Here is a 14,258-nt window from a genome sequence, read left to right on the forward strand (position 1 = left end):
CAGATATGGTAAGTGGGAGGCAGGGAATGCATTCTGGCATAGACCCCACCCATAAATCTTAACTCCTGGAAGGAACTATTGTAGTTCTTGCCTGTTAACGCTTTGTGACAAACCATTCCAACACAAATACTATAAACCCCGGGCATTTTCAGCTCTGTACCTATCACCCACTTTCAAAAGATTAATCAGTCTGACAGTCCTTAGCATTTTCAGAAAAATCAAATGTAGATGTTGATGTAGGTTTGGTTCTTCATACTTGGGACAGTGATTATCCCTGCCACCAAAAAACCTCAACAACAAAAAACCCCAAGCAAGCAACATCCCCCCCCAAAAAACCCCACAACAACAACAAAACAACTAACAAAAAAACATGGAGTCTGCACAGGAAGAGTTACAGCCATTTGGTGGTGACTGCAATACACTCCTTTCTTGTATCATTGAGCTTGTAAAGCCAGCTTCCCTAAGTACAAGAAGTCTAGCAGTCCTTGGGGGACAGAAAAATGACAAGACACATTAGAGAAATGACCAAAACCATAAAGGTGTGACTTCCAATATCTGCTTCCTCAGAACTGAGTGAAGCTATAAATAAGGGAAGCATCGCTCTTTCCTCTCCAGTGGATGAATGCTTCCATTTGAAGCCCTGCAGGGTCATGCGTGACAAATGCAGTTTATCATATGGCACTGAGATGTATCATATGTCTCTGCAAATTACTGTATCACATGGATAACCCCAGGATACACACACAAACACATCAGTTACGCCACTACAAAGCCGTATGAAACTTGTTGGTTTCTATTTTTTTTAAAACCCACACATTAGCCCAGGCTCAACTCCACCTTCTCTGTGCCATGACAAATGGAGGAGCAGCAAACACCACAGAGCATGTCATTTCCACTTGTCCTGCTACCACCCAGGAGGATGTTGTGCAGAGTAAATAGCACATATAAAAGAGAGGAAAGGATTTAAATATCTTTAGGTGAAAAGACATGCTGTTTAGACTGGAGGGGGCTTAATATGCAATGTGTGTTTGCAGATAGTTGCCCAAAAAAGCATGTCCAAATAGCATATGTTGAATTCCTGTTGAATTTGTAGTTGAAAGCATCCCAGAGAGCATGGGAACTCAGCTACAGACCTCTCCCAAGCATAGATTCTGGCATCTGAAGAAAGTGCAGAGAAGCCATGGCCTATTTCCCCTGGCAATCCCCTCTCTAGAAATGACCTGCTCTGGATGCTTCCAGACAAGCCTGACCTTGCCTCCCCACCCCTAACTCCACACCCCATCTCCCACTCCATTATCGTCCATTCCTCCTTTGATCTGGGCTTATAAAAGCTTAATTTTTGTCTTATCTAATGTCACTGTGGATACTCATCTTGATACTGTTCACACACACCAGCGACGTGTGGGACACGGCAAAACAAGCAGACGTAGAGCAGCTGCAAGCTACTTGTTTAGGAAGAGCTTTAGCAAAAGCATGGCACGCATGGGAAAACTTCACCCTCTCATTGCCTGTGGAAATGCCAATCCAGATTCCCACAGCTTAAATTCTCAGGGCTTTGACCTGACCACCTCCTATTAGTTGGCTGTAGGCATTCAGAAAAGCTTAGGTCAAGGGACACCGCAGATTATGGCGTGGGGATCTTACGCAATTCAACCTTAGTGTGTCGAACTGGCAGCATGCTTTAGACTTTTGATCCCATGATGAGACTTCTCATGTCATGGCTCTTCTATTGCAACCTGCCTTGTGAAAACCACACACCCTAAAGGGAGAAGTTGCCGGAGGCACACGGAAAGACCAGCCTCTTCTCTCGATGGGTGGATAGAGCTGGGTCTCTGTCACACACGCATGAAGGCTTATTGAGCTGTGGCTTCATCCTCAGACAAACAGCTGCAGAAAACATGACGAATCTTATCAACTTGAAATGTTCTCCTACCTTTACCTGTTGGTAGGAAGTTCTCTCTACTTCTATGCTGTCTCCTTGACCAGATGCAAGGTGGAAATATCCCAAAGAGCTACCAATCTGCCCAGTGGAAGCTAAGCTCTCCCCTGACCTCATCATATGCTGATATGAGGGATGTACTCTCACTTGCTTCAACCATCATCTTGCCCACCTGCAGCACTGCTCCCGAAAAGGGGCAGCTGCCTGCACCTTTATTTGCTTGGCACTTGCTCTTAACCCCCCTCAGACCAAGTCTGACAGGTGTCACAGCAGGGATGAAGCAAATTGCTGTCAGGGCACCAGTGCTCTTCCAGGGCCACAGTCACGGCCTATGTGGCCTGCCTGGTTACTTTTCTTTACTCTGCTGGCTGGGCACCAGCTTTTCCAGATGGAGAGCTAGGAGGCAACGCTCCTGTGGGCAAGCTGACGCTGATGCTGCAGAACCCTGCTGTGTCCCTGTGAAGCCTCTGACATTGGCTATTGCCTGACACAGCTTCCCAGGCTAGCAAGCAATTTGTACAAAATGAGTTTGGTCTCTCTGGACACATAATGATTTTCCAGTCATGGGTCACTTCATACAAAACTTTTTAGGGGGCTTTACTGTAGTTACCCCAGGAGTTCTGGCTCCTGGGTTTGAGATTAGCAATTCTGTGAGTGTGGAGGCAGCTGGCCCCTGGCAGATGGGCAGTCACTTGTGAACAGCTCTGGGGCAAAGCAGCTCTACCACAGCTGAACTCTGGTCCCACAGAGTCTGCTTTGGGACCATGCACTCCAGTTTTTTGTGCGGAGCTGAGCATCCAGGGATGGGCAAATGGACAGTGCAGCTCAATGCACAGGGAAGCTCCTTCTGCAGGGTAAGCAAATATATTTTCCTCTTCCTGGATATTGTAATCATTATATCACCAAGAAGCATGTTATAATCCATAGACCTTAATCACAGTTAGGCTTTATTCTATCATTGGGGAACAAAAATCTGTCTTTATTTTCCATCAGTAGCAAAATTCCCATGGGACTGTCTAGGCATGATGTCTTTGTCAGTGTATATGTCATCTGTTTTATCCATAGCTCTGTTTTCAAGCAGGTAGATATAGTCTAAAATTAGAGCTGACACATATCAATAACACCAGAAAGGAGGAATAACCTGGAAAACAGCAGAATCTTTTAAGCTCTGTAGACTTCAAAGAGCATCAGATTTGTCTTTTAAATGAAGGTAAGTCAGTGTCCTCCGCATTAAAGCTGGAAAGGCCTTTGCCAGGTATTTTATCAGTATCTGCTTATCTCTTTCTGTGCCTCTGCAAAAGGAGTCCTGATTCCTTGCAGTTGCAGTTCACCAACTACCACAATATGGACCACATTTTTACCCAGATGCTTTCTGACAAACTTCTTCCCCTTTCACACACATCTCTGAGCACAACCCTGCTTAATCTTGCCTCTAGCATCCACGAGACAACTACACCAGTCAATCCTCCGTAAAGGATCTATTTTTAGAGATTTTGAAGATGACAAGAAATGCTGACCTCAGAAAACTGTGAATCACAAACTCCTTATTTCATCTTCCTTGCCTGCTCTCTCTGTGTGGAAGCAAACCACCACCATCTGGCCAACTTGCCAACTTGCTCCAGAGTCACCACCAAGCCAGAGCTGTATTTTGAGTATCTCTGCTCCTTGGTATACTACCAAAAGTCTTTTCCATGCCAACCCCCCAGGTCCGATTTGCATTGCTCTCTCTTCCCCTCTACCCCCCCATTCCACCAACCTCCACTGCTTCCCCCTGCGCAGCATGGGGAGGGGATGCGGTGACTCACCCAGCCCCAGGATGCCCCCTGCCAACCGGCTGTTTGTTTGTTTGAGTGATTGTATTGTTGAAGTTCTGTTGCCACATGTGTAACCATACAATTTTTTTTTATGACAACCAGAAGTTTTTTCTAAACAGATGCTGTTGTGGGCCTCTGTTACTCAGCTGGATCAGCGTCAGTCGTTTTTCCAGCCTGTGGTCTCTGTACTGCACACTGAGTCAGACGCAGCCCTGCACAGATTTCTTTGAATCGCTGGTTTCCTCCCAGCAACTCTTGACTCTCTGCCAACAAAGCAGGGCGTAGCTCATTAATTTTTTTTATTTTTTTTTTCTCCCTCTCTTTAAAGGCAGACTGATTCATAGTAACTCCTTTAAAATAGAGTGGAAAGACACCACCCTCCCGCACCACCCGAGGAAACTTAAACCAGCACCAGGTCACTCCCCTTCACTACAGCTCCGCGCTCCAGGACATCAGCACTGCAGTGCAACACGCTCCTGCTCCCACAGGTGCCAGGACCGGCCCCAGTCCACACGGTAAGACCTGCTCTTGAAAATCCTCAGCAACTCTTCTCTCTCCCTTCACCCGGCACCTCCAGCCTGCTTTTCTCCTCTGCTCTGCTGCTTCTCTTCAACTTGGCACATAAGCTCACTACAGGACAAACCTTAAACCTTTCAGCTTTTACTTTTAAATCCAGATGTGTTTTTGGGACAAAGTGACACTGCAAGGTGCCCTGTTTGCAACTGCAGAGCAGTGACTGGCAGCAGCAATGTTACTCTCTTGCCTCCAGGCCATGTGCATCGAGGGCGTAGGCAGGGGATGCCCAGACTGAGCCAGCTCCAGCACAGGAGCTGCCCGCGCTTTTGGGAGTGCCATTGTTTACAAACGTGGGAAAACGTCTGCTTGAAATTAGGGCTGCTGGTTCAGTGTTTCTGGCTCTCACTCGTAGTTTTCTGTGTGTCTGTCTCCCCACCGTCAGTAGTTAGCCAAGTCCTAATTTAAAACAATGATCATTCCAAGTGAAGTCTGAGAGACCCGAAAGGTGCAGGCTTTGGGGTACAGTGAGGAGGAGCTCTCATTTTCTGTTGGAGTCCTGGCTCTTGAGGCTTTTTCTGTTGGAGTCCTGGCTCCCGAGGCTAAAGCCAAGCCCTGGTTCTTAAGAAAAGCCATGTGATGGGTAGAAAAGCAAGTTATGCCTTCCTTAGCAGCCCAGATCCTGGAGTGGGGAGCATCGAGAGGTGAAGTGAGGGAGCGGGTGGAATTGGTAAGAGCACTGCAGGCTGCATGGTGGGGTGTGGTGGGGGAGGCGCTGACGAGAAGTGTAGGATTGCAGAGACTGGCAGTTTTCCCTATTCACCTGCCTTTTTCCATGCAACCACCCCCTCCCTCCCTTCCTTCTTTTCACCAGTTCTCTCACTTCATCTGCCTGCTATGGTTTGTATCCTGTGGTCAAATCTGAACTATTTTTGAGGTCTGGGAAAGGGAGCACAGCAAAGCCAGTTTGTTGGCACCAGGCTTTCGTTCCTGTTACAGGAACCCAGCCCGCCCCTGCACTGTTTCATGGGTTTGAAAGAGACTGAAACAGCCTCTAGCCCAGTCCAGCTGGGAATGCTGAGGCTCAGTCTGATACTGTGGACAGTTACTATAAGAATGATGTTAACCTTATGGTAGAAGTGTGGATTTGGTGAATTTTGAGGTCTTCTCTCACCCTATTGCTGTGGCTCGATCATACCTCCTGCCTGAGAAATTGATGTGTTTGAGGGGTAGGGAAGCTGACTGAGGCAGTGAGTGTTTCCAGGGCAGTCAGCAATCAGTCTGGATAGAAAGTGGGTTTGGAAGTTGTCATTTGCCATGATTAACAATAAAATCGGTTTGGAAAATAAAAAAACAATTTAAAATGCAGTGGTCACAGAGCAGCTTTCACTCAAAAGCTTTGAATTCCTCGAGGCACCTCTGAGACTCAGCACTGCCCACTTGACATTTCTGAACGGAGTGGGATTCTTTTCTGAGCAAACACACAACAGGGAGCTGGCCATGAAGAGAAATTTGGACTGCACTAGCTATTGTTCTGATGATAACGGGGGTTTAAGCCAGCCCAATGCCTCCACCCAGCACACCTCACACAGCTGCCAAGGCCAGGGACTGTGCACAGAGTGTGTGGCTTAAAGGCAGCTTATTTCTGTTTGCTCCCTTGGGGATCAGCATAGGAAAAGAATCAAAATCGAGGTATCAAAGTATCACAGTGCTGTGCCTGGAAGCACACCCTGACAAGCAGCTCCTTCATGCAAAGCACTGCACACCCACCTAAGAAGTTCCTCCCTGTAGGCTCCCATGGAAGCTCCCTCCCCCCAGCTATGACTAACCATTCAAACACGTGTCGCACAGTCCGAGCCATTCATCCAGGCTACCCTTGTGTGAGAGCCGGGCATCTCCGCCAGGCACGTGCCATCCCAAGGGAGACATCTGACAGGGATGGAGTCCAGCCACACCCAAGGACACATTAACAGGGGAGGGCCTGGAGGTCTCCTAGAGAAACAGAGTTTTGAAGAGGGTTCCTCAGTGCTGCTGAGCTGCTGGTGCTCTCCAGTATCCCGCTGAGGACAGGGAGCTCTGGGCTTGGAAAACCAGCCCTGCTGGCCTAGCCGGTGGTCTTTGAATTTTGCAGTGTGTGAGCAATGCAAGTGCACGCTACAGTTGCTGTTTGGTGGCCTGGGGTGGAGCAGTGGTTGTATTTTGAAACAGTTCTGGGAGATCTGCTGATAATAGCCAGCAGTTGGGTTTGCTGGGGTTTTTTTTTGTAAAGACCCACCTTGGGGGCCTTGTTTTTAATGAGATGGAGAGATTTGCTGCAAGCACAAACCCTTCTCTCTATTCATTACCCTCCCAGCTGCATGGCTGGCACATGGCACTCGGCCTGGGCCTCCTTGAGTTTCCTCAGAGCAAAAGGGAGGGGTGACAGGGTACAGGGTGCTTCCTGAGCCCTGCCCACTCCCATGGGGCTTCACAGGCCTCACTGACCCCACACAGCAGCTGCAACACCCCTTTCACAGTATGTTTCCGCTTGCTCACTCCCCGGTTCCATCTGGCTGCTGGATGGGTGCTCTCCTTACTGAGTGCTACCCCAGTGGTAAAGGCACCTGATGCCAGGCTGGGGTTTGCTCTCGGGTAGTCAAGAAGTACAACCAGATCAGACCCCTTGGATCTCAGTGGGCTCCGGTGCCTGGACCCTTCAATGGGGGGGCAGCAGCACTGTCACCCAGCACTACACAGGGCTGCAGGCTGTGGCACCCCTAATTTTTTTTTCCTTGTCCTGCAAAAAAAGGAATGGAAAAGGACTAAAAGAGATTTCTTTACCCTTCCTTCAAGGCAGGGAGAAGTTAGAGACCCAGAGATCCTCTCTTATACTTCCAAAAGGGAGGGAAAGGAAGGAGATTTCCCATCTCCCCATATGAAGATGCATGATGGGCCTTTTCTGCTGAGGGAAGGCTGTGCACACACAAAAAGAAGGTCTTCTCTATGGCCCTTCTCTTTTGACAGCCCATGCCAGGCCTGTTAACTAAATGGTAGCCACAATGCTTTAATACTAGTCCTGAATAAACATGCTGAAGCACGAACTCAAATGTGACTGTACAGAAGTTCTGCCAGAGCCAGTCCACACACAGTCATCCAACAGTGTGACATAGTGTCCAGCAGCAGTTCCCTGTTATCAGCTGCCCAGAGGGAAATTTTGAGTGCATCCTTTTCTTAAACTGCTTTCTGCTGTTGCACTGTTGGGAGGGCTGCGAAGAAGCACATCTGGGGGCTGCAATCTGGAGCATGATTTCTTCAAACTCCGTTGGGAGAGTTTTGGAAAGTACCTCCTGAGTTAGAACAGCTGGACAATGAACAAAGTAAACCCTGGCCAAATTGCAGTTCCATTCACCCTCCTCCTCCTGAACTGTTTGCAGAAGGGCAGAGAGTAAGTGGAAACTGCTCTCTGAGTAACACCCAACGTCGCCCATGCCTTGTCATAATAGGGAGGGACAGGTTAGGACAACTCAGCTCCAGAACCCACGTTCCCCAAGGGAGTGACCAGTGTGCTGAGCCCGTAATTAAGATCTATCCCCTTTCCCCTGTGAAAACCAGACTGCTCTGCAAGCATGGGGAGACACCCACAATGAGAGCTCAAGGACAGGTCCTGGGCTAGGTCATCCCCAGCCTTGCAGAGAGATGCAATGACCTATGAGTGCTGAGTGGCTGAGCAGTGACTCATGCCAAAGTCTTAGCTCTTGCCATGTGGGGCCACTTGGCAGTATGTTTGGACTAGAGGAAATTCTGGGTGAGGATTTGCAGTCCTTTTGCCCTCACAGGGCAGAGTCTACTCAAGGAGAGGAGTTGTGAAAGCAGCTGCCACAACTAAGTCTGGCATCCACATTCTTCTCATTCCTGAGAGACATCTCCCCTACATGCCCCAGCAAGCCTCTGGAAAGGACAGTGAGAGCCTTGGGAGCAAGGGGGGAGAGCTGCAAAATCCTCAGAGTTGGAGCAGGCTGGTCAGGGGGGTGCTGAAGACCAGTACCAGGAACGTTGACCACTGCTGAAGGAAAGCTGGGCTCTGAGACTGGCACAGTTACTGGTTGTGCCAGCTCTGTGCCACCTCAGGCAGCTGAGCCTCAGCAGCTGCAGCCAGGCCAGTGGAGGTGTGCCATGACAAGGGGACTTCTTGATGCCCCATTTCTGTATGTAACATGAGCTAGAGTGACCCATATACCATTCTGCTAGCCCTTACTAATTACAGGTGTAAGAAGCCTTCTTGAAGCCAGATTTTACCTCACAACCACCTTTATCCCACCCTGCCCAGAGCACTGAGCCTCTCCAGGCTGCACAGCATCCTCTTACTTCTGCTTTATACTCACGCTCCAGCTTCCCCCACAGTCCATCACTCATGCACTGTAGGTTGAAAGAAGGAGCCATCATAGAATTTTGCAATTTATTCCTGCACAGTCTTTTCCAAGCTGGCTTGCAGGAACAAGGACACCCTGGAGGCAGACTCTTTAGATGCCTAAGTCGCGCTGACTTCAGTGTCTCACAGGCTGTACTGGTGTGTTCAGAGGTTTTCCAGTCTTGAGAGAGAGAGGCGCTATCTGATAAGGAGCCACTTCTTTTTCAGAGTTACCCACCCTTGGAAAAAAAAAAAAAAAAGGAACATCTTTACAAAACTGTCTGTGTAAATCAGAGAATTGCAGTTTTAATTTAAAAATGCAGCCAAAAGCACAGCTGATACGGGCTCCATGGACCTTCCACCTCTATCTAAAGGCTGTTGCAAGGAGGATAAAGCAGGAAGTCCCACCAAAAACGATCTGTGCACTTTTGCTCACACCACAGTGCATGGTGAGCTCTCCTGTCAGAGCTGTCAGACATTTCTCCCACGTGGGCCCTGTCGGTGTCAGAGTCACACAGATGCATACATGCGCCCATAAGGGAGCCGCGCGTGAGCACACGCCGACAGACGCACACGCACACACACAGTTCAGCTCTGCTCACGGCGGAACCACAGGCGCACGCTCCCGTTCATAGGGGGAGCCATGCAGCGCTGCAGGTGCACACCCCAGCACACACCACGTCATCGCCCAGACCAGCAGTCCTCCCACAAACGTTTATCGCGTATCTCGACATCTTATCTGAGCCCCTGCAAGTCCCAGCAGCTCCTGTGCCTAATTAACCCACCCAGGGACCATCGGATGAGACAGGTGAAGGTGCTCCCCATCTCACCTCCAAAGGTGCAGAGGAGCTTCCATTCACTGTGGGGTCCCCTTTCCCACCCCTCCCTCTTACTTGCGGCCCATCAGTCCCAGCCCTTCCTTGGCGTGTCTTGTGTGAGGAGTGACAGGGTTTTCCTCCAGCAGCGGCTGCTGGCTGCCTGCCAGGCCCCAGGCAGCTGTCTCTTCCCCTTCCTACTACCAAGCGAGCATTGGAGTTTCTGTTGATGTTGTCACATGGCTGAGTGCTTGAGGGTGGTTTCTTCTGAAGAAAATGCCAATTTCTCACTGTCTGCCCTAGGAGCTCTGATATTTCCCCACTCTCATATGAATCACAAGCATGAGAGCTGGAAAACCCTTGTGTGTCATAGTTGGTGACTCCCCCTTGGATCTCTTGGCGCGTGCAGGTTTGTTACCGATGGTGGATTCTTGAGGACTTTATCTGGTCCCAGAAGAAATGATTCACATGCTGGGGCTTTACCACTCCCCTGGGAAGGCAATTCCCGCTGATCCCTGGGACACCATACTGCCAGGAAATGCTTCCCAGGAACCAGACAAAATCTTCCATTTACTCAGGCTTATTTTCAGTTGTAGCCCCTCGAGCTGCTCTACGCTCTCCTTTTGGTTCACAGTCATCTGCTACTTTCACAGCCTCTCTGTACCCCATGTGGTCACCACAGCCACCACCCATACATGCACAAAATCTTCTCACTCCCGTAAAACTGAGGCTCCAAAGGTCTCCGTGTGCCCACGCACACCGCCTGCCCAACCCTTTTCCCATACATGTGAAATCTCTTTCCAGAGACACCAGCCTACTCATCCTCATGTCTATAAAAAGCATCTGACTTGTAAATTGAGTCAGGCCAGTCTGTCAAAACCAGGTTGTCAACAGCAGTGCTGGCGTACAGTGGTTTATAAAAGTCTGGAGTCAGCAAGGACTGTGGATTCAGCTGGATCTGAAGCAAGAAGCAGAGCAAAGGGTGGAAGCAAAAAGATCCTTCCCTGTCATTATTTAAAGTTGTCATGAGCTTTCTAGTAACAATGTGATGCGGTCTAAAGTCACCAGAATATCACAGAGATATTCACATCTTGGCATCCTGCCCCATGACCCTGAGTGTGATGAGGACTCACACTCCTATCGCACACAGTGTCAAGGCGTGTGGTTGTAGCAGGGTTGTGATGTGGTCAGGGGCTCAGATAAGTCAAAAGGCAAGACTACAAATTCTGCAGAAGGTTTTATCCCACCTGAGGTTTTCCTTACTGGCAACATCATGGCAGCATGGCTGTTTGTAGGTTGGCTTTGCATGAGGAATGCACCAGTGACGGAAGTGGCCGGTTTTGGCTGTTTGAAACAGTATCAGAAAGGTTTTATTTTCTGTCCTGATCTCTCTGATTTTCCCCTTCCTTTCCATGTGGCCTTGGACCTGATTCAAACCACCAGTATTCCTGCTGTGACTCTGTGTCACCTCAGACAGCGGCCAGGTTGATGTGCTTTCTCTAAATATCGGTCCCCCTACTGCCACCATCAGAATCAGTGTAGCAGGTGAGACAGGCCACGGGTCTGACTTACTACTGCATTTCTTATATTCTGTTGTAGCAGCTGGGAAGGCAGAATTTCTTTCCTCTTAGTTGCTTTCAATCTATGGGGATTTTTGTTTATATTCTGGCCAAAAGCATTTTCTTTTCCCTCAAAATGCCATCTTTTCTGCGTTGAGAAATTGAATGAATCAAATCCAAGAAACTTCAGTTGAAAAAATTAGTTTCAGAGGACTCAGAGGTCCCCACAGTGCTCACAGGCAATGCAATTTAGACGTCCTCTGCTCCCCAAACACTAGAGGTTGCTGCAGGCTATTGACTGAGGTCTCCCCTCGAACAGCATCTCTCATGGTTCACTTTCCCAACTCACCCTGGGAGAGGCAGTTCCAAGCAGGAACCTCAGTTCAGACAGGAGAATGGGAGTGGAAGTCAGGTGAGCTACATCCTTTCCTTTAGGAACACTTCAGATCTGAAATATTTCAGATTGAGTTGAGAGTGCTCTGATTTTTCACGCCAAACAACCCAATCATTCCTGCAGAAACATCCTGTACACTTCCCCTCTACTCCTTTAGCTGCAGTGCACTTTCTGCCAGAAGCAAAGGACCACCACCTAACCTGGCTTTCCCACTTGAGTACCCACTCCCTATATTTGAGGACCTTTGTCTTATCTCCAAGTGGCACTTTGCATTCCATCCTGATGCTCTGTTAAGCAGCAAACCAAGGGCAAGGATTCACTTCTCTGGATTGTCCTCTAGATAAAAAAATACAAAACACTTATCACGGATGATGTGTGGCTACGCTTTGTCTGCATGAGAAGACTTTATCTTAGTTTTTAATGGGTAGTGCTAGCCTGCTTAAACTTGAAGTAGGGTGCAGCAGAGCTATGCGTTGTTTACCAGCATGTGGAACTATACTCCTGCATACTCAGAGTAACTCGCTCGACAGATCAGTCTGTCATACTCATCTGTAGGCTTTTTTGTGCTGGTGGTGGTTATTCATTGTTACTGTTGGTGTGGCTTGTTATTTCTCTTCATCCATCATTTCAGGTAAAGGAACCTCAGTCTGATGTCATGGGTGCAAAATCTCTTGACTCAGACAGGCTGTGCAGCAGGTGTATGACCTTCACTCCCTCTTCCTCACCAGCCTGTCCTACCCCAGCTGTCATTCTACTGTCATGTCTCAGCTCTATTTTTCTTGGCTTAGTTGGGGTATGTCCTCTAGAAAACACAGTAGGTGACAAGGCAGGATTCACAACCTGGTTGCTTGACTGGTTCTTGAGAAGCAGTCCTAAAACTGACAGCGTGTCCTGAACACTTACAGGGTTAAATAATTGTGGTTTTGAGAGCTTTGGCGTGAGTCAGTGGAAAAAGCTGGCAGCTCTAGGAAGGCCAGGACTGACTCATAGCCAAGAAGAGCCTGAGGAACTCCAAATCCAGCTGCAGTTTTGGTAGGGGAATGGAAGAAAAGGCATTTGCATGCAATTGTGTCCTATTGCTCCAGCAATGTAACCCCACCCTGTAGCGGAGAAAGATGTCTCACACTTAACAAATGGAAAGAGCATCCTGTCAGTCACCAATGCACTGCCAGCTCCTCTGTCTACTGGAGAAAAAATGTCTGTGCTGTACCGTCAGAGGCAGAGATGACTCTTATTTCGGTGCTGTTCGTTCACCCACGGCTCCTTTGGGATTGTTCTTTACTGTTTTATTTAAAAGGCAGGGATAGATGAAGGAAAGGGAAAGTGAATGAATAGAGAGGGAGGCTTGTGCTTTAACTCACAAAGAATCAAAACTAAGCTGTGAGCACATACCCCCAGGGGAGTTTGCATTTGATAGCTCTGTATTCAGGGACAGGCGCTGACAGTTCTTGGGAATTAGGTGCACTGAAAGGACCTGGACTAATAGTACTCTCAAGCAGTGCAAGAACAGGGCATAAAAAGCAAAGGGAATAAAGGATTTAGGGCTTTTTCTTTAGTGTATTGGTCAGAGTTCTAGGTGGATTTTAATTTTTTTTTTTTACATTCAAAAGTAACATTTATCCCTCATTTTCATTTCTGAACACAAACAGAAGATGCATTTAAAGGGACTGTTCTAGTCCTTTTAGGGTGTCATGAAAGTAGGTCTTTCAAGTGCAAGACTTTTTTGAAGGTCCTCAAAGATAATTGGCAAAATAACTGCTGAATTAATTTTTAAAGAGGCCATGGAAAAACACATCTATCTAAGAGGGAAGAAAGTTTAGCCACTGTTCAGTAGAGGTACAGTTCATAGCAGGCGAATTTGTCGTAGCTTGGTGTATGCATACCAATACACTGTTAGCAAGAGTGAAGCCTCCAAAAGCTGGAATCACTTGTTACAGTTTGTGTAAGAACCAAGGTAATCAGAAAAAAAGGATGACAAGTAGTCAAAGGGATGAGAAGGTTTGACTCAGAGGCTCTGTTCAAGGCACCTGCTGCAGGCATGTAACTTAGCCATGGCAACAGCAATAATTTCTCAGCTCCAGGTACAGCGGCAATATCTGTAGCAGTTGCTTCTCAGCATTTCAAAATCCTCATTCCTTTTGCAGTCAATGGAGAGCAGGGCTTTACTCTCAGGTCAGGTGTATTCATGTGGTAGCTTGCATAGAGAATCAAGAACCTGGATTTTTAGCAATGCTGAACTCTTAAACAACTGTCACTACAGTCAGAGAGGAACTCCTAAGAAGGCTGAGCTTTCTCCAAGATCATCACTAAGAGAGGTACCATGACAAGGGAGGACACAGCAAGCCAGGGCTAAACAACTCCAGAGAGTTCTTCCAGGTAAAAGAAACCTAACAGCAGATGAGTTGTTGCTGAGGAGATAAGATGAGTTACCAAACCTAATCTGTCCTTCTAAGGAGTGGCCTCATTTGTGTGGGAGGATTAATCTAACAGACTTGGTTCCTTGAGATCCTGAACTCAAGGAATTCCTCCTGGTCATAAGCTGATGCTGAACTGGCCAAGGAGCCGCTGATAGAGAAGCTTGTCTGTCCGCTGTGTTTTGGGAAACTGTCTCCAAAGCAGTGCAAGGAATAGCTGCAGCACTTTACGGGAATACACTCCCACACATGGCCACAATGAGAGGAAAGACAGTGAATACGGTGAAGTCATTGAGTAAAAAACCCCACACTTACGGGACTTTACAAAGCCTTTTGTTACAGTTTGTGTGAAAGACATCATCAAGTATAATTGTGTTGTTCCCTGACAGTGTTACCACACCCTGTGCAAAGGGTGACAGCATT

This window comes from Gallinula chloropus (genome assembly GCF_964237585.1).
Source record: "Gallinula chloropus genome assembly, chromosome: 1".
Classification (NCBI taxonomy): Eukaryota; Metazoa; Chordata; class Aves; order Gruiformes; family Rallidae; genus Gallinula; species Gallinula chloropus.